We start from the raw sequence: 22162 nt of genomic DNA, 5'->3' as shown, positions 1-22162 counted from the left end.
AATTGATACTCATTTTTTATTGAAACACATTTATTAAACAGATACTCTAATACCTTGAGTAAGAATTGGGGATTCAATATGAGCACTGTTTCTTCATTCAAAAGCTTTAGTCTAAGGGAGTACACTAAAAAGTAAAAATGCAGTTATAATTCAAACTGACAAAGTCTCAATGGGACACCAGAGTTTGACAGAGGAGGAACACCTATCCCTGGCAGGAGGCTTTACAGGCTTCTGGAAACATGCAGAGCTCACTGGTAATTTGGATGAACACAGCAGTGGTCCAGTTGCTGCGACTGCTTATTTTTATGAGAAAACATACAATGAGAATTATTTGTGAACAGAATTTCAGCAAATTAAGAATCGATTTTATATTACATTTCTTAGGATTTGAAATTGTAAACTCAACAGATAGATGAAAGTCCTAATTAGTGGCAGTATTTTTAATGACTTATTTTGAATTGGGATTTAAGACCTAATTCAAAATCCACTTTTGTCTATAAAACATATGCCTAAGTATTTCAACTCATGATAAATATTGAGCTATTAGAATTTTTTATGTGTTCACTCTAAAGATGTGATAAATGTTTGAGGTGATAGATATGTTTACACTGTTTTAAACATTACACAATGTCCCATAAATATGTACAATTTTATGATCTTATGTATAACATACATTTAAATTAAAAATATTGAGCTGCAAACAAAGTCAGAGGCCCATTCAGTAACATATGAGAGTAAAAATTCCAATGCTGTTGATTAGGAAGCAACAAGACAGGGAGTCATAAGGAATGGAAGAGGTCACACTCTTCAAAAGTTAAATGCAGACAGGAAAATATCATCATTCCCACTAGAAAGCAGGCTGAAAACAAGGAATTTAAAAGCATCTGTGCTGGAAGCTGATTTAAAAATGAAGCTTATTGATGAGAAAATGTTTTTCTTACATAGGCTGATTCTTTTTTTTAATGTTACAGGAGAGATTCCTATATGGGTGTGCTTACAGACTACACTTTTATTTTTCAATAATTTTACTGTATATATTTGTGATTTACAATATGATGTTAAAGGAAACAGTGAAAATGAAATTGTCACCACAGTGAAGCAGACAAACATCTCTATCATCTCACATAGTTTTTGTGACAAGAATAACAAGATCTACTTATTTAACAAGTCTCTAATGCAATATAATTTTATTAACTATAATCCTCTTTGTACATTTATTTCTAAACTTGTTCATGCAAATATCTTCTAGTTTGTATCCCTTAACCTAAATCTTTCTGTTTTCTTTCCTGCCCTTCAACTGAGGAAACAACTGTTTTGTTTTCTTTCTGGTATATTTGACTTTTTTTCTAACTGTTTTTGTGTTATAGATTCCACATATGAGGGAGACCATGGGATGTATTTTTATTTCTGTGTCAGGCTTATTTCACGTGGTATATATAATTCGTCTTCCAGTTTCCTCCATGCAGTGGTGAATGCCAAGATTTACTTCCTTTCCAGGCCTTGTGTGTGTGTCACATTTTTTTCTTGTCCATTTGTCTCTTAAGGATCATCTAAGTTGTCTCTATATCTTATGTACCTGCAGACTGATTTGCAAATTTCTGAAGCTTAACAGTATAAGAAGCCAGCTTATAGGTTTAGACCAAAAGAACAAGTGGTAGGGCATTAGTGATTATTTTCTATTTTTTCAGGGTATTTACTTATCACTATTTTTCCAAAGCTACAGCCAGACGAAAGAAAAATTCAAATACAATCTGGAGAAAGCCCAGCTTAGAGCATTTGAAGAGAATTCTAGAGGCATTGAGATAGCCCTGTGAATAACAAGTGGATAACTTTAATTCCTTTTTATGCATATACCAAAGACATTTAACTACTAAAATAAACAAAAACAGAAAACAATAATAAACTTTGTTAAAACATATACTCAAAAGTAGGAGTAACTTTGCTCAAAACTAAGTATTTGTTAGACCAGAGTTAACACAAAATGTTAGTTGTGAGACCTTTAAGCAAGGTTGATAGAGTGATTCAAGTGTTAGAGTGTCTGCCTAGCAAACACAAGGCCTTGAGTTCAAACCCTAGCACAGCCAATAAATAAATAAATAAACTTATGAAGTAAATAAACCTTATATAAAATAGAAAATACAATTCAAGACATATACTTAATGTAATATAAAGGTAAATTTACTTGATTTATAAACATTTGGTTGTCCTGGTCGAATGTTGTTTTCCTCATCCCTGTCTCAAATCATTCTTAAATGAGGACATGGACAAGCAGCACATAGGTATAAATTTGTCTGCCTGATGACTATCACAAAGCAAACAGTCAGGTATCAATTTTCTGTGAGGTTTTCTTGTTAAGATTTACTTTTAATTACAAGTGAAGTCAATAATCTAAGTCCAAGAAATAAATTCTTTTTCTACAACCAGAAATTATCTATTTAAAAGATTGGTTTTATTGACCAACTTTACTGTAGTTAACTTTGTAGGACATGCATCAGCAGCCTGGTGAAAGGGAATTTATTTTAACCTGGGCATTGTGCTGTATATTTCACAAGTTATTCCCCCTTAAAAACCAAAGGTATGCTTTTTGGTGTTCATATTATTTAAGATACAAAATACTATAATTCAGTATTTCATGAGTATTATTGAAGAGTAAGAAAATTTTCCATTGCATTTCTTACATAAAAGAAAAGTAGTTTTTCATTACAGTGACAGACTACACTTGAGCTCAATTCATGCAGTGTGCAAAGTTGTCTGAGAACCATCAATGATTATAATAACTATATTGTTTTAATATACTTCTTGCTACCAATTTAAACTAATATTAGCAAAGAGATAATGGATGTAAAAATTCCTATTACAGATCCAATTACATGTAATCAGTTGCTTTGTTTAGTAGTTGATTAATAAATTGTCTCAAAATGTATACTTGGTCCAAACTCTACTCAGCAGTTTCTACACATACCATTTTTTTCTCATCTCTCTTCTTTGTTCCCTGTCCACCCCTCCTCATCACTGAAAGAACAAAAGATTCTTCGGGATACATCTATTTTATTTAAACATGAGTGTGTTACTGATTTGCCATGATCTCCTAATTAAATTATTCTTTCATTTCTTCATCTAAAACCTACAAGGAATAGGTGAAGTCTTTGTCTTTGACATAGGAACAAAGAACTCTCCTTGTGTAGTGTAAGAGTCAGATAGTAGAGCACACAGATTTAGTATAGAAAAATAAAAGTTTTGGAAACCAATGCAATAACACCTGATCAGACTGAAGAGAGAATAAAATGACTCTTTCCTTCCTTTCTTCCTTCCCTCCTTCCTTCTTTCCTACATTCTTTTCTTCCTTCCTTTCCTCATTTGTGTAGTAAACCAGAAAATATCCATGGGACTTAATGCAAGAAGACCTAACATGGCTAGATGTGAAATGCTGATTCTTGGCACTCAAAATCCACATCAAGGCCATTTATCAATTATAGTTGGCAGCATTTCCTTTTTCCTCTGTAGTAGCACTATTGATAAATCTGTTGGAGATTATTAGAAGATCTCCAAACGGTATGTCTTTGGATTAAATGTGGAGAATAAATAGGTGTTACATAAGTAAAGTTTGAAAAGTAGAGAAAGAGAAAAAAACAAAGGCTCACTGGGTTAAGAGAAATAGCGTAAAAGAGAACAAATCTTCTCCCAGCCCTATACTGAGATGAAGCTATATTCAAATGCCAAGAGATATATCACATCCAGGGGTGTGCATCTTTCCCACAGAATGGAAATCAGTTTTTAAGAGTTAGGATGACAAGAAGTGGGTCACTTCATGGATATTACCTGCCTTTACCACATTCAGCAGCTTCCTATACCTCCACCCCACAGTTTGGATGGGTGAAGAAGTTAACAATACTGCTGGGCTTTGTATAATTCTCAGAAAGGCCTCAAGTCAAAATTATCCTTTTGCCCACTAATCAAAGTAAATAGTATTAATTTGGTTGCAATTAGAGTGAGACTGATAAGTGGAAGCTTTCAACTCAAACATCTGTGGAAGCTGAGTTTTTTTATATTAGACTTTTAAAATTACATTATAAGAGTAATTTAAATTATGGCTTACATCTGCTATTTGGTAAAGCTGATTGCAGAGTATTTAATAAGTTATAAATTTGCCTTAAAAACTGACATTATCACATTTACCAATAATGTGAAAATTCATTGATTGTAAAAAAGAGGTAAGGAGAGGGGTTCATAAAAAAATAGAAGCATTAAATGCCAGATGCCCAATAATTCATGTTGCTTAACTAAATGTTATTTTTTTTCTTACTTTTACTCCATGCCATTACTGATTTAGAAGTTCCCTGTGGCCATTTTAATTAGCTTTCCTACCACTCCTGTGAGACAGGCAGAGAGCATAATGTGATGAGTTAACTGAGTTTGACTGTAGCTTAACTCTTTATTTTTCGTAGAAATTTGGGGGTTACATCGGTGTTGAAGGAAAATCTCAAGTCTCTTGAGTCCATATGATGTTTTATTAGGCAGAGGTAGTCAGAGTTCAACATAGAAATTATGATGTATATGTTAACCAGTATATCCAGCTAGTCTGGTATTCTAGCATTTCTTCTCCTTTTAAAGATCTCTTTTGTCACTATAAGTTTGCTTAATGGAAGATGGTTTTCTTATTCTTAAAGGATCTAAATATGTCATTTTCTGAGGTATAGTGCCCAGCAGAGAAAAGTCTAATATTTTTTAATTAAAAGATTTCAATATTACCACAGTGAGATGCTCAGCCAACAAATTGAATGAAACTCTATATTAAGTAGCAGCCAGCTGAAAAAAAGATGATGGGCAAATTAGAGACAGCGACAACTAAAGAGTATGCTGTTTCCTCAGTATACAATTACAACAATTCACATTTGCTTTTCATTTCTATAAATTAGTTATGTGACTATATTGTAGAGTGACTTGCTAAATCAGAAGCCAGCATACCATCATGCAGCATTAATATAATAAGAACTGATCTAAGGGCTATTCTTGTATCTAAAGCAATAAAACAGAATAGAAATAGCATTGTCTTATTTATGAAGGCAAGAGAACTTATGATTTCAGAGGACTCATGTTGAATGCAAAGACAGATCCTTTAACACTCTAATAACAAAGTACAGAGTGTTATATTGAACCTCAAGACCTTTTTTAAAATGATAAAAAATTATTGAAAACATTTTTCTTTCTCTTAGTGAGTTAAAAAGGAAATCTCTCAACTAAGTTTACTTTCCAAAAATATGTGTTCATTTCTCATTTAAATGGTGGGGGAAGGATCTAATTGCCTACTTAAAAAAAAAGAAACTAACAATTAGTCTTACTTAGTATTGGCTATTACAGGGTAGACACAAGGTTAATTTTGAATTAGGTTTCAAGATGATGATAGCAAAATGTGAAACATAAATCTGAAACCAGAGAAAAAAACAGTGCTTGAGGGGAAGAATTATCAATGTTCACCCCAATTACCTAAAACCTGTCAAGTGACGACCATATTACAGGTGTTAAAAACTCATTCATTACATACTTACTTAGTATAACAAACAGTAACAAGCAAACACAAGGTCAATATATATAAAAGTTTACTTTTTAAAAATGCGTGTACAAAAGCTTACCAACTTCCATTATTTTTCATTCACTCATTTATTCATGTATTCATTCATCTGTTAAGCAACTACTCTACCCCAAGCAATACACTATACAAAGTCCTGCAAATACAATTGGAACATGTAGCTCCATACCTTTATATATGGAAGGCATACAGGAAAGACAGGAAATGACCTTAATTATCACTATATATCTATACAATCAGAGATGGTATTTAAAGAGCTGAAATTAGTTCAGTAGGAGTAGAATCTTAAAAGCAGATGGAAATGGAGGTATTTTTTTAAATTTATTTGTTTTTGTGGTGTTGTTCTGTTTTGCCTGGTTTAGATAGCGCTATGTAAAAACAGTATAATAGTTATTAGGAAGTCAGGATAGAAAGGAAAATTTACCACTAGGGGATTCTGATCATGTTAAGAACTTTAAACTTTAACTGAGATAAGCACGAAAAAAATTTTAAAGGATTTTTTTAACAAAAAAAGCATGATCAAATTTATACTTCAGAAGGACATCTATGTCTTGACATGGAGAATAATTTAAAGGAGATCAAACATGAAAATGTTTACAAGTACCTAAGAAATAATAATTTTAATTACAGTTAACCACTTGGAACTGGAAAAGTGAATACATATTTTATGAGAAAAATGCTTGAGTGATTCTTAACTATCACTGTGTTTAAAGCCCTGTTACATGGTAGATATTCAATAAATATGAATAGACAGTTACCAAAGGAGCAAAGCAGAAATTTTTGAAAATTCTATTTTGGGGATCTAAATCGAAAATTAAAGGTTAAACCATGGTAATCAAAATAACATACTAATAGATTGATCAACATGGAGGACCTGAATCTAGTAGAATCATGTTGTGAGATGAAAAAAGACTATTGCTTAAATGTGAGTATGTTTTAAAACAGAATAAGAGTAAAAACAAAAGTAGGAAAAGGAGCCTCATTAGTGATCATTAGAACAATGACCAGATAGATCATTTTCCAGAATGGAAGAAAGAAAATCTTCAGGTTACATTGAAGACAAAAGAAACTATATGCAAATCTATTTTCCCAGACCCTGATGTTCAACCCAAGAGTATGCAGGGCAGAATAAAACTGTAGGTTAATGCTTGCAGGTGCTCCTCAATGGGATGAGAATATTTCCTGATAAATTTATGGTAAAATGAAAATGTCAAAAGTCAAAAGTACATTTCATACATCTAACCAACTGATCACTATAGCTTAACAATCAGTACATCGTAACATATCACTTGCTTACCCTCGTGATCATGTCACCGACTGGGAGCTGCAGTGTACTGTCCCCAACCACACACAACACATCACTAGTCCCGGAAAGGGCCATGCATCAAAATTATAAGTACAGTTTCTACTGATTTTATTCTTATCATTTTCATACTATTATAAAGTTAAAAAGTCATGTCAAATCCCCATGTTCCATGAATCCTCTCTAATTGGAAAGATACCAATTTAGAGTGAGTGAATCATGGACCAACAAAGGATTTTGGTGAAATGCATAATGCTTTTATTTAAAATTATCTTGAGATTAAAGGATACCTCACTTTACATGGATATATGTACAATATATTCCTAGGTATAAAACAACAGATTAAATAATCCCTTTATAAGCAATGAGCATTCTAAAAGTAGTAACTATTTCAGATATGTAATAATGGAACCCTCCAGCAGTTTTAAGACTGTGAGCATTTTGGTTACACTTCAGCATTATAGCTCGAATCCCTGAAATCCAGTCTAACCATAGATTATAGAATATTGTTTTATAAGCATCTTAGTCACTCTGTCTACCAAGAAATATAACATTTATAAAATCAGAAACCAGGAATATAAATTTAATTTTATTCCTATGGCAGAATAGGCAAAGACAAACTGTCATATTCACAGGCATAAGAGTGGCTATTTAAGGTAATATCAATTAAAATAAACCCAACATTTAATTATTCATTCATCCATTCAGTTGTTAAAAAATATTCAGCATCTCCTATATGTCAAGCACTGTTTTATGTAGTAGGAATTGAACATGAACATGACACATTAACTCTGTCTGTGATTATATTATGGTGAGTGTAGGGTGAAAATAAAATAAGTAAATTATATTCAATTTGATGTTGTGCATCAATGAATGGCATGAAGGAAAACAGGGTAAGAAAGATAATAGGAATAAAAATTTAAATAGCATAAAGATAAGGCTCACAGTGAAGCTGGATTATCTATGTAGTAAGAGAATTTGTTATTCAAATATTTCAGAATAGTGATTCTCAAGTGTTCACATGTATTGTTACTTCCCTAGACTGTGATAAAATGTAGATTTATGGGCCTCCTACCTGACTTTCTGATTTAGCAAATGTTCAATGATGCCCAACTATTTACATTTTTAACAAATTCTGGGGTGATGTAGATGTCAAGAGCCATCATTGAGAAGTATTTTAGTACATGGAGTAAGTAAATATTTTTCTAACTGTCCAGACAGCAATATTTAAACTTTGTGAGTGTGAGCCATACGAACTCTGTTGAAACTATACATCTAAGCTGTTATCATCCAAAAGTATCCATAAAAATATATATATAAGCACACGAACACTGAAAACTTTAACTATGGAAATAGAAATATAAATTTTGTGTAATTTCTACATGCCAAGAAATACTAGCTTTGTTTTTATTTTCTTGATCCATTCAAGCATTTTAAAATTCTTCTTATCTCATGGACTTTTCAAAGACAGATATGATCTAGGAAGTAAGGACACCTCATCCAAGAAGTAAGCAACAAAACGAAAATCCATGAGGCAAGTGCATATTTGGTGTATTCTAAGAGCAGGACAGAAGATGGTGTGTCAAGAGGAAGAAGCAAAGAGATGAGGGGGCTGCTGAGTTGGAGTGTGCTTCCAGGGCACCATGTCATGTAGGTCCTTCAAAGATTACATTCTAATAAGTAAATGACTTACTGAAGTTTCCACAGAGATGTGGCACTACCTGTTACATTTTGAGTACCTCTCTGGTTACTCTATATTATTATGAGACTAAAACTGTGGTGAAATATACCAAAGAGTCTTATCAGGAGCCTCATTTAGTTATCCAAGCAAATATTCCAGGCCTGAACTCAGGCAATGGGATAGAGGTGCTATAAAAAAGATTTTTTTGTCTTTAAACCACCCACACATGCTGATAGATGCACTGTGGATGAAAGAAAAATGAAGTCAAAGACAGTCTGAGTCTTTCAATATTGAAGTTGAATGAATTGTAGGCCCAATTACTCAGCAGTAGTCATTAGAGAAAATTGTGGAACCAATTACTCAGCTGTAGGCAAGCAAGGAAAGAAAGAAACAAAACAATAAGAATTGTGGAAAGGAGAAATTGTCATTTAGGATGGGGAAAAAAACAAGAATCATGGAAAGGAAGGACAGTCATTTAGGATGGGGAAAAACCCAAAAGAATATGGTATCAAATACCAAGTTAAAAAAAAAAAAAAAAAAAGAGAGCGAGAAAGAGAAAGAATAATGGGGTCCAAATTGGCAGATAGAGGGAGCTAGAGTAGAGATAATAAGGGAGAATTGGCCACAGACAATAATTTCTATTGTACTGTGGTACTTAACTCAAATTGTGGGTGAGGTTCAAGAAATAATGAGTGAAAAGTACTAGACACAGTGTTTACAGATTACTTTTAGAAGAGATTTGCTAACATACAGAACAAGAACAGGAAAGAAGTTACAAAAGTGTGGAGACACTTCCTTCCATATACATCTTTTGGTAAAGAATGGGAATACTGTAGCATGCTTGTATGTGATGTGATTTATCCAAACAGGAGAAAGAACTTGATGAAGGAGAATAGAATGGGAAAATGGCTGATTTAGATTCTTGAGTTTGTTAGGAGGGATGCCCTTCTTTCTATGACTGGAGGGTTATTATCACAGAGAAAGGGAGGTAATACAGGACAATAGGAAAGTGGGGTTAATTCATGAAGTTGTGGATATACCAAATGTAGAGTGTATTAGAACCCCACAATAGGAAAGTGGGGTTAATTCATGAAGTTGTGGATATACCAAATGTAGAGTGTATTAGAACAGAACTAGTAGAATACATATAATTATAAAAGGGAATTTATTACATTGGCTTACAGAATCAATGGCTGAATGGTCCCAGAACGTTTGTCCTAAGAGCTGGGAGCTTCCAAATAAGGAGGAACAATTATATAGCCCCAGTCTCAATTCAAAGGCCTGGAAGTCTGCTGGAGAGTCATTGGCATCAATTTGCATTCAAAGCTGAATAATCTACAGTCTGATGTCTAAGCCTCTGGAATTGCCCTCACAGACACACCCAGAATTGGTTTTTTACCAATTTCCTATGCATCTCTCAGTCCAGTTAACTTGACAACCAAGATTAACCATCACATAGAGAGAGGATGTGCACATTCTTCTTAGCATGTGTCCATTTTCTGAGAACTAGAGCAATGACAATGACAACTCTACATATGTCCATATCACATGTGAATTGGTGTGAGAGAAAACAAGCAAATGAAGGACAGTTGTTTCCTGAAAGGATTTCTGAGGAATACGTTTATTCAAAAGGCAGGCTGATTATAAGATGTTCAGAGATAACATCTTGAAGGAGTCTGTTGACAAGAATGTATTTTGAGATCCAGAGAGTCTGGATCAAACTGGACTGTGTACAGCATATAAAGTGGCATATGTCCAAGTGCAAACCACTGTATTTTGTTGAGATTGGATGGTGTCATGGGTAGTGATATGGAAATGTTGGCAAGAGTACTGGCCTGACCAGGAGGAATTGTTTTGTGGATCTAAATCTAGTCTTTCGGCATCACTAATAAGCCCTGAATTAGAAATGAGGAGATAACTGAGCCTTGAACATCATTGTGAAAGAAAGATGGTGCCCAGGCATCTGGGGGTCACTTATAAACATACTCTATGCCAGACCAAATGACCTTATCCCTTTTAGTCGTCTTAGCATAATACAATTAAAAGACATATTTTGCATTGGTATAAGTATTTGTATTACAAAATTTATGCGAAGCTAAGAGAATTAGAAGTTCAAAACAGAGTACAATCAAAAGAAATTTGCCTTTGATTCTCGTCAACTAGTTGACTCGTTTGAAGACTGGGTGGGTAGAATGACATACAGGAATTTACCAAATTCTAGAATCTGTTCTAAAGCCTTGTAGTTTTTGAAATCTCTGAGAATGGACAAAGTTTACCTACCTTAATAATGTCCATTAGATTCAAATATAAACTTAAATGCCAACCCAGCAATTTCCAATAGGAACTATCATTGGCAGTGGATTTAGGTGTCTTAGCTGCAGAATGTGCTATAGACAAGTGATGCAAAAGTGAAATTCTACTGAAAATGTCAGATGTCAATGAACTGATAAGGAACTGCACATTCAGTGCAGCATAGGAGAAGGCAATGATATATATAATCCTTTATTTAGCCAAAAATAAGAATAAGAGAATGGGCTTAATAGTTTTGAGTTTAAATGTTTAGTGTCATAGACATGAAATTAGCTGGGGATAGTTTCAAACAAAGAATTGTACCAGAGATAAAGGAGAAAAATCCTATTTTCAACAGGGCACCTCCCAGCTCTGCACAGTTCTGCAATGAGTACTGCAGAGGTTCTTCTATGTTTATCTCTTTCATATTCATTTTCCTGCAAACTCTTATACATTCCCAATCTATAGGATTAGATTGACGTGTTGCATTTTAGAGATGATAAATAATTTCATCAGGTTATAATCACATCTTGCTCGCCTGAGACATCAATTCTCTTTAAAATCTCTTTTCTTATATTTTTCCTGATTCACTGTATGCTAATGTCTGCATTTAATTAGCAGAAATTAGTTTTAGAGGTCTTCCTGCTACCTCCCCTTTTTAAGTTATTAAGATTTTGTGCATTGTAACAAGGAAAAATTGAAACTATAAATAATGAACATGCCTATGGAATCAGATGATCTGCTCTCCATTCTCAATTTTATGGCTTATTCTATGATAGAAGTTATTACTATACTTTTTACACATTAACTATGCAAAATGGAAGTATTTTAGTTATGGTTTAAAATACTTGTTCTGGTAATCAACAGCAAAATACCTGTAAAAAGAAGCATGGGAAAAACAAAATTCTGTTTAAATGACATGTATCATCATTAGCACCTAGTATAAATTACATACATTCTACATTCTTTAAGCATTAGTTAAATGAATACACAAATCAATGATTAAAACCATTTATCAGTCATTCTGTCTTGCTGTATTTAAAACCATCATTAGGAGGTTCTTCTTACACATAACGAACCTGTAGGTAAAGTGAAAATCACATAGCAGTAGCGATATATTGTGTCCAATGTATAAACAGTCTTCTCTTAAGAAACATGTATTCAGACATTGATTTCAATTGACCTTGTTGCTCAACAATCTAACAGCAACAGTGCCACTTAATCACTTTACTGTTCTGTGCTGTTTAGGAAAACAACTGTTTTGCAGGTTGCCTGGTCTCACTAATGAATTATTATCCTATCTGGCTGCTGTGCCACTGAAACATGAACCTCTGGAACTCTTTCTCCTTAAATTCTCACAGTCTATTGTGCCTTGTTTTTGTTTGTCATGAAAAAAAAAATTCTTTTTTATTTTGGCCTTTGGGGTGTTGAGGATGTTCCTTATCACCTGGGAAAGACCCAACCATGAGTATGTTTCACAAGATGCAGACACTAGAAATCAGCTTAGGTTTTTCTTTTTCCCTCTCTCAATCGTTCTCTCACTTTGTTTCTCTCTCTGATTCTCACTCTCCCTCTTTCTTAGTCATTGTCTTCTCTCCCTCTTTTTCTTCAATTTTCTTAACATTATTTTACTTCTGATGATTTTATTTTGTAGTACCTGAAAAGAGTCAGAAATTCAGGCATGATGCTAAAATGCACATAATTTTGCCTATGGATTCTCTACTGAGTACTTGATCATCAAATGAAAATGAGAGTAAAGGGTCATGACTATGGTAATTGGTACCCCATGGATAACCCTGGAGTCCTGTACAATGAAGTGAAGAACTAGGGATGGATGTAGACTATATATAAAGATCACTATAGATATTTCATAAAATTGCACTATAGTGGATACTGAATAAGTGAGACTCTGAACACTCATGCACTGTTTAGCAATGGAGGACGTTCTGAGAGATTTAGTGCATTTCCCATGATGATTTCATCCTTGTGTGAATAGCATGTGTGTTTTTAAATAAACTGACAGCTATGATGCACTATAAGAAAACTGTCCATACTAGTGCAGAACTTTGAACACATTTAATTTCTTAAATTTTTCTGCAAGCTCCAACATTATATTTTTCTTTCATTGAAAAGTATGAAACTATTTTATTTACATTGGATTAAATTCAGGCTACTATATTTATTTTGATTAAATAACTAGAAAGGATGGACTTCAGCTACTCTGAGAGACTATATGCCCAGGGCATGTGTAACAGTAACAAATGTCTCATAAGTGAAGGGGATTCCAAAGTGTGCATTTAATTTTCCCATGGGTCTACATGATATAACTGGGCTTGAAATGGCTTGCTTCTTGCAATGACTGTTTGTGGGACAACATTCATTTTGACAGTTATCTGCTATTGATCATATTTTTGTGAATTAATAAAAATTACAAATATTTATATTAAATATCTAGTCCAATTGCTTTGCAACTTTCCAAAAATAATTGAGTTTGTCACACAGATAACCCAGTGAAGGAAAGTTTCTTGTCTTTTAATAAGGCAGTAACATTCGATGGACATCGAAAATGGGTCTTTAACATTGTCACTGAACACAAAAGAGACTTTCTCGGTTTCATGTTTTGCTTTTAAGAAATAATGTTTTGAATCTCTATCCAAAGAAATTTCTGCCCAAACACCAATAGTGATTTTCTCCACGGTAGTGAGAACATGCTGTGTCTTAACAATTGTTGAGCACCCAGGTAGAAAAAGCCTTTTTGGTCAAAGTTGATCTCAACCTTCTAGTCCTTTGATCATAAGTCCTGAGACTTTGAACAGTAATTGTGCTACATTCTATCTGGTACAAAGAAATACCAGCATGTGATTTCCATATCTGATGACAATTTTGACATAGGAATAATTTACCTAATTGTGAATAAAAGATAAGAATATCAGTTAAAGATATCTTTGGGATTTTTTCTTCCTTACCTCAGGGCAAAATATATTTTCACTTTCATATGTCTTAATATGTTTCTTAAAACATGCAGACCACATTTTCCAATAGTCTTAATGAAAGTCGAAGTTAGTACAAATAATTATATGTATGTGGTATATATTTTAATGCATAGTATTCTTCTATTTCATGTTATCTTTTTTTTTCCGCTTAAAGAAATGCATAGATTTATTGGTAATGAAGGCAAATGGTCTTGTTGGGTTTATTTTCATTCAGAATATTGGGAGGAAGTATTTTAGATCTCACAGTCAGTAAGTCTATTGCTAAAGCATTTCTTTTGGAGGTCTTGATATGGGAAAGTGAAGAATGTAAGTTTATTTAGCTAGGTCAGCGACCTGCAAGCCTGAGTCAGGATATCCATGGGCAATCTTGGAAGGAATACTTTGAAACTTGACTGTTTCTTCTCCATGTTGTTCAAATATATCCTTTTGGAATCCTGCCACAAGGAGTGGCCCTGTTCTACCTCCTTTTCTATGGCTCTGAGAACAGCATAAAAAGAGGTCGGTAGCATCAGGGGGACACCCTGATGGTTTTAGTTTAATATAACTATACTTTGCTTGTTCCTGAACCAACTAGTTCAGCAGATTTAAAAGTATTTTTTTAAACTCAGAAGGGACAAAATGGTTTATTAGAAAAGGCTATTCTTTTCTCGGTCAGTTCCCTCCTTAATAAATTCAGACAGGTTTGTGGATTCTTGTGCTTATTATCCACGTAATTACCAGCACATTGCTTTTCTAGAAAGTATAAGGTTGACCTTTAATTAAGTCCCATTTCACTCAAATTAAGCCAGGGTCATTAAAGATTTCAAAAAGTGAATGTTTTCTTCTCTATTTACAGTATGGTACAAATACTCTCTACATCTGTTTTTTTATTCATTTAGTTCAATTTTTAATATGGAGGGGAAAGCAGTTTTAGTTCTCTATTCTGAAGCCATTGCCATTCTCTGAGTCCCCTCCATGTAATAAGCTTTTGATCTTTGGCATTCTTAGACTATTCATTAAGTTGCTATATCAGGAACTGATAAAGTTATGCTTCACTAGACAATATATGATTGTATAATCAGAAAGCAAGATAATAAATCTCAAGTGTTTTCTATTTCTATTTTAAATCTCTTTATTTAACCTCATATCTGCAGTGGTTGTTTATAGATAAAAACTAATAATTGAAGGTCTGAAAATAAAATATAGAAAGTCATAAAAGCAGTGTCTGAGGGAAAGCTTTTTAAAGATTGGATTTAGGTCATTTTGATTTTAAAAATCTAGATTGAGGGGTCAAAAAGGCAAAATTTACTTTGCCTGTTGTTCATTTAACAACATTTAACAAGTACTCACAGTATGCAAAGCTGTGTGAAGGCACTGTGGGGAACATAAAGGTGAATTAAAAACAGTTTCTACCTGTAAAAATCTTAGGGGAGACAAAAATATGCATAAATAGCTGGAATACAAGCTGGAAAAATGATAAATGCCTTAAGGGGAACATAAACAAAGTCTACTGGGTTGAACAGAGTATGGAAATTATTTTCTTGCTGAAACAAAATTTAGAATCCATATGCATGATTGTATGCATGGATGTGAACACACGTGCACATAGACATTGGGGGATTGTGTTGAGTTAACAGTCTTCAAAATGTTAACCAGTCTTTAAAGTTGACAAATTATTTATGATTTTATAAAGAAATCAGCAAAATTAAACTTGTCCTCACGATAGCATTTAAGTGAAAACATGATCTTGCTTTTAGTGTTCAAAGATATGTTTCAGTACAAATATCAATTATAAGACATGAAACATACGAAATGACTACTAATGAGAAAAATTAACTCCTTGGCAAATGTCACAGAATCAAATCCATTTATATCAAATTGTTGAAAGCTGGCAAAAATTGAGAACAAAAAAAGAACCACTTAAGAAAAAATTCTAAGAAGAACAGCTGATGTAATACTGATATAAACATTGGCAAATGCGAAAGAATCAGTATTTTGAATAATTTGAAACAAGGCCTTCATCCAGAAGACTGGAAGCACAGAGCTTCTAAAATAACACCAGACTGGCAGACTAATTTGTCTTTGTGTGTAGATAGAGAACAAATATTACTTAATTTCAGAAAGACAAGCTCAAGTCAAGTTTTATAAGATTTCAGAGAACAAACTAAATATAAAGGAAGCATCAGAGCAACACCCTAAGAATTGTGAAATCATGAAATTCTACAGATTGATCAAAAATGCTTGAAAGAAGATATAGAGCAGGGAGTCTCTCAAAAGCAATTAGTATGGTGGCATGGCTGAAAGTATCTAAGTTCAAACAATTGGCTACTCTAGGATTTAAAGCTATAGTTTCAGAGACACTTTTCCAAGGTACGTATCTTAAAGTTTGGGTAACAATAATATCTACCTCATTAATTTTACAAAAAATCTAAATGAGTTTATACATGTGAAACTTAAGAATAGCATCATCTCAGAAATTAACTCTGAGTAACTAACTCTCCCACAAAGTGAAAAAGAAGACCTGACTTCAAGGGAGGGAGAAAGCAAACAACACCTTGGAAAATTGGATCAGCACTAATATCACAATGTTTCTGTACTTTCCTGCACGAAAATCTAACGTAGAAGCCAGAAGTTATATAACAGAATGAAAATAGCGCATTGAATTTTTAATTTGAATTTATTTTATTTTTGCTTAATTAGATTTCCTTTCCTCCAGTCTTTCCTCCAGCCCTAAATTTACTTTCTTTCCGTATTTATGCTATTGTTTTTCTAACTGATGCATTAAAAACATAAAATTGCTCATATTGATAGAGTACCATTTATTTTTTGACACATGTATACATTCAGTAATGTTCAAATCAAGTGAAACATGTCTCTCTTCATTTATCATCTCTTTATAGTGAAAACTCAAAATCATTTCTTCTAGCTTTTATATTTTTATCTATTCTCACCCTGTTTGCAATAGCACACCAGAACTTGTTGCTCTTAACTGTAACTTTCTACCCTCTGACAAACCTTTCCTCTTCCCACAGGAACCCCCACCCTCACCAGCCTCTGCTAGTCACCATTCTACTTTCAACTTCTCTGTAAGGCAGTATTCTTTATTTAAAGTTGTGAGTTGTAGTAAATAAAGCATATACCACGATTTTCACTATAAGATAATTCAGACACTACATGTAATACTTCACTACGGCATGATGGCTATATTACAGGATAGCTACTTAAATTTGAATTACCAATAATTAAGGAAGGTTTTTTGACAAATTTGTTCTAAATTTTATGAGACATGTTTATACTAATAAATTATTTATTATTAATCTGAAATTCAAGTTTAATGGAGCCATCCTGTAATTCATTCGCTAAGTATTACAACACTGGACTGTAGAAAGTCCACCAATCTGCATGTACCAAACCAAAAACCTATCAACCAACGAGTAGCTCTGTCTGTTCATGTTGGTCCCCACTGCCACCTCCTTCCTTTCTCTATCATAGTTATTCTTTCTTTTACAAGTATTCTGTATATATTTTTTATTGTTGTGCTGGGTGGGAGTACATTGTGGCATTTACAAAAGTTCTTATAATGTATCAAATATGTCATACTTGGATTCACCCCCTTCCTGCATCATTTACTCCCTCTTGCAAAGTATTCTACACCCTGTACTAAAGTGATTATTGTAAACCAGATACCTAAGAACAGCAGCTTCCCTACTAGAAACTTGTCAAAGGCTCCCCAGAGCCCTCTGGATAAAATATAAACTCCTTAATAAATAATTTAAAGCCCTAGGTTGTGTGCGTCTGTCTTCTTCTACAGGTTATCGACTATAAGCTAAACCTCTACCATAATGAGCCTCATTCTGCCCTGATTTCTTTGCCTGGAAAGAGCTCAACCTTTCTCCCCTGGAGAACTCTGGCTCACCACTATGTGATATGTGAATTTTCCTTAAGTAATCTTGTAGTGTTCCAATTTTAGCACTTTATAACAATTATCAAATAGTACTGTGATTGTCTTTTTCACTTGTTACTCTCTCCTCAGTAGACACTTTGCCCTGGGAGGGAAGAGACTGTCTTTTTAAACTTTAATTTACACTGTTTGACACATATTTTAACTTGCATTGAATGAAGGAAAGGATTTTTAGTTTAATCATACATCAGGTCAGGAGGTAAGATGAAATCACTTTGAAAAGCTAAACCAACAAGAATTTTAGACAGTGCTTGTGTTTTGCCTACCCTTGATTATTCATTATTGTCATAAAATTTTTAAATTTGCATGTAGAGAGTTGTATATTAAAGGGTACAAGATGATGTTTTGATATTTTTATACACTGTAAAATTTCCAGATCTCACCATTTAAAATATTTCTTCTGTATTAAAATCTTAAAATCTACTCAGCAATTTTTAAATATATAGTATATTGATATTACCTTCAGTCAACATGGTGTACAATAGTTCTCTTAAACTTTATTCCTACTATCTAACTGAACTTTTGTGTTATTTAATCAATAACTTGCCAACTTTCTTACCCCCTGCCTCTGGTAGCCATAATTTAACTCATTGTTTCTATGACTTTAACTTTTTTATGGTCTACATCTAAATGAAAACATGGTTGTTTGTCTTTCTGTGCATGTTTTATTTCACTTAAAATAAGCTAAGTTCATTTATGTGCCACAAATGACAAGATGTTTCTTTTCTTTAACACTGCATAATATTACATTGTTTATAAACCATGTTTTTTTATTCATTCTTCCACTGATGGAATTCAGGATGATTCTTGGCCATCATGAATAGTACTGCAATGAATGGCATAGTTCTTTGTATAATAGGTGAACGACTTCCAGTTAGTGACTTGAACACTGTAAGCAGTGTTCTATGAATATGAGTACAGAAATAAATGAGAATATGACCTGAGAATTTCCTTATTTCTAACTGAAGCCCTTGCTGAAAAAGTGGCTCAAGTGGAAGATCATCCAGCTAGCAAGTGTGAAGTCCTAAGTTCAAATGCCAGTAATGCCAAAAATAATTTGAAAAAAAACTGAGGTCTTTAAAATTTTATACAAGCAATTATTTTAATACTAATGCACACACAATGTTCAGTGATTGCTGAAGGCATCCCACCTACTGCGTTAGTTCTTGTCCCAGAGAAAACCATCTCCAGAGTTCCCCACATGACTTTTCAGAGGCTGTTTTGGCAAATATGAACAATGCACACAAATAGAAACCCACATACATTTCCATTGTTTCTGTGGGTAATTTAATCTTTAACTAGTGAAGAATATAAAGTTAGAAAGCTTTCATCTGACCTATTCAAGCAGCAGATTTCATAAGAATAATTGTTTTTTGTTGGTTTCACTGTTTTGATCAGTAATTAAGTAATTGAATATTCTTTAATGAGGAATTTATAATGTCCTGATTGTAAATTTTAAATGGGTCATGCTCCACAAAAATATGCTCCTTTTCGTTGTCTCAAGTTTTCAAAAATTTAAAGCCTCTCTGAAGATAACATGTTCCCTCTTTTTTCAGTATTTTTCTTCTCTGCATTGCATTTTTGAACTTTCTATTTTTCTAAAGAAAAATAGAAATATTCATTCTCAATGTTCAAAATAATTAAAAATTAGAATAATATTGTCTAAAAAGTGTATAAGGCCAGAAATATTCTTTTAAAATGTTACCAAATATAAGCAAAAATATTTATTTCTGAAAACATCATTATATTTCTCAAATGTTCAGGGTTAAATTTTTTATTTATTTTAGCCTCTCACTTTTAATTATGGAAATAAAATTTTATCCTTTTGAAAAACTAAGGCTAACTTATGATATATTTATATGGTAATAAGACTACCATAATTGTGATTTTAGCTTTCTGAAATATGAAGAACATTCTAGTTGCTAATGTTAAGAAGAGTGATCATACTTTAGATACGTTTTGTCCAAACCTTTATATACACAAATTTATCAGTGTTATGAGAGTGATATAAGTTATTTCATAGTGCAAAATACCACTTGGTGGCTATATACATTTATATGAAATTTGCATGAGTATTTAAGCACCTCTACAAACACAAAATAGAATAAGAAAAAAATAGAAGTTCTGCAATTCTGAGAAAATTTATTTCCCTATGTAGGAATCTTTGACTGCATGGTAATGTCACAAATGTACTTGGACATTTGTGTATATTCTCTTTTCTTTCCTAAGCACATCCATGGCTCAGTTCCTTCCAGTGTTGGGGGCATTATCCATCTTGAAGTATAGCATAGCACACAGATTTTTCAGTACTCAGCTATAATTGCCTTTGGTTTAAAAGGAATAGGGAAAAATATTCAGAAGAGTTTCACTGGGATATGAACAGTGTTAATATGAGAATATATGCTTAGAATTATCTTATGCTGAATCTTAATGCTAGATTCTCAGTAATACAGTGGCAATGAGTTCTTCGGTGTGTGTTATGTTTGTGTTATGACACAGCAAGACTCTCTTTAAGGGCCTGGACTTAGGAGAGAAGCTCCACTTACCCAGGTTTAATGAGGATATTAATATGATTATTTGATTGCTTTCTGTACTCATGCTTTCCATAAGTGCTTCTCATTGGCATCAGAAAACCTAGTGCACTATCTGGAATATATAAGCAGCTTAAGAAATGGAAGGAAGAAAGGAAGGGGCCCACGCAAATAGATACAGATAGCTATTGAGATAGATATATTTCAGTGAATGAACATCAGTAACTTAAAGTATGTTCCCCAGCATGACTGCCTTGAAAAATACTGATAAAAGGCATATAAAAGATTCAATTATGTTCAACATTTCCAATGTAATTAAAATTAAACTGATTAATTGTTATAAGTAGATTTTTTGTGTTTACTATGGATGTATTTGATATACAAATAATCGTAATAGAAATAGAAACTTTACAAATTATCCTGTAAGATAAAGTATTTAGAAATATCAAAATTCCTTATATTTTATCTAATGGTCACATAGTTGCATGGTAGAGATATAATTTAATAGCCACTCTAAAGTGAAGGAAAGAAACGAATGAAAAAGAGAAAGTCAAATTTCTCTTTTTCTCCCAAATCAGTGATACTGTGACTGCAGGCTTCTTCAGTATTGCTGTCACAGTTTTGGATGTCTGATGGAGAGAAATAATATGCTGACCTTGTAGTTATAAGCTCTGTGGCACTGACTGCACAATGTGACCTTGGAGAGTGACCAATGTCTCTACATCTGGACTGGATGATATTTATGGTCCAATTCAACTTTAACATTCTATATCTCATCTAATTTCTTTCTATGAAGATTTATTTCATTCTTTTCTACATCTATACATAGCATTTAAATAACTGCTCACTTTCAAAAACACTTTTTTTCCCTTTTTTTTTTTTTTGGCGGCCTGAGGCTTGAACTCAGGACCTACACTTTGAGCCACTCCACCAGCCCTTTTTTATGATGGATGCTTTTCAAGAACTATTTGCCTGAGCTGGCTTTGAACTACAATGCTCCAGATCTCTGCCTCTGAGGTATCTGGGATTGCACGCCTGAGCCATTGGCTCACATTTTTAAGATTGAAGTTACTAATCTGATTTTTCCTTCCTTAAAGATGGTCATGTCCTTCAGTTTTCTGTTACACTGTCAGGTAAAACAATTCACCATGAAGCAACAACACAGAACTTCTTCCTCTCAGTAGCATAAAGTCTATAGCAGAAGAGTGATTTGAGCTGAAAAACACAAAAATATAATTTTAGCCCTGGTCATATGAAAATACAAGGTAGGAAGTAAATAAATATCCAGTGCAATACTTTTTTTCACTGTCAGTGAAGTGGAATACAATAAAAGTTTGAGAACATTTTAATACTGTGATTTCTATTCAAAGCTCATAACAGGGTAAACTAATTTCATTCACTTTTAGCTTTATGTTTTACAGCTCATTACCATTTTCTTAGCTCTTACATAATTTTCCCCACCAGGTAGCATGGCTTCTCTTTAGATAAGCTAGACTTTGTCCAGAAATGTGAAGGTCCTAAGATGTGAACATGTGGTAAAAGTACAAGGTCAATCTTCCAGACATTCATGGAGGTTGGCAGAAGGCTCACGAAGACTCCAGGCCCGTCAGAGAGTGTGAGGTTCATGTGCATGTGAGCTCCCCTTGGCTACCACTAAGCTGCATAGACTGTGCAGATCAGTCCAGCTTGGTGCTACATATGCAATGATTAGTAGGGCTACTGAGAAAACTTGAGCTTTAGAATCCCAAAAGTTAAAGAATGCAGCTGCAAACCTGACCAACTTTTGTTCCAGAGGGAGATATCCTCGACAGTAAATGTACCCTTGGCTCAGAAGACAT

General features: G+C 33.4%; 1 protein-coding gene and 1 long non-coding RNA gene across 3 annotated transcripts in view; one reads left to right on the top strand and one right to left on the bottom strand.

Moving 5' to 3' along the window:
- The window catches only part of Lrrtm4 (leucine rich repeat transmembrane neuronal 4), an 818312-nt gene that overhangs the window by 147896 nt on the left and 648254 nt on the right, over window positions 1-22162 (top strand). The gene's annotated exons all lie outside the window — the stretch shown is intronic.
- Window positions 18821-22162, bottom strand: part of LOC141414846 (uncharacterized) — a 53504-nt gene continuing 50162 nt past the window's right edge. Inside the window, exon 3 of the long non-coding RNA XR_012439772.1 lies at window positions 18821-21539. This is a non-coding gene — a long non-coding RNA (uncharacterized lncRNA). The remainder of the gene's footprint in view (window positions 21540-22162) is intronic.

This window comes from Castor canadensis, chromosome 12 (genome assembly GCF_047511655.1).
Source record: "Castor canadensis chromosome 12, mCasCan1.hap1v2, whole genome shotgun sequence".
Classification (NCBI taxonomy): Eukaryota; Metazoa; Chordata; class Mammalia; order Rodentia; family Castoridae; genus Castor; species Castor canadensis.
Note: the sequence above shows the minus strand (reverse complement) of the source record. Positions and strands in the feature narration are given on the sequence as shown.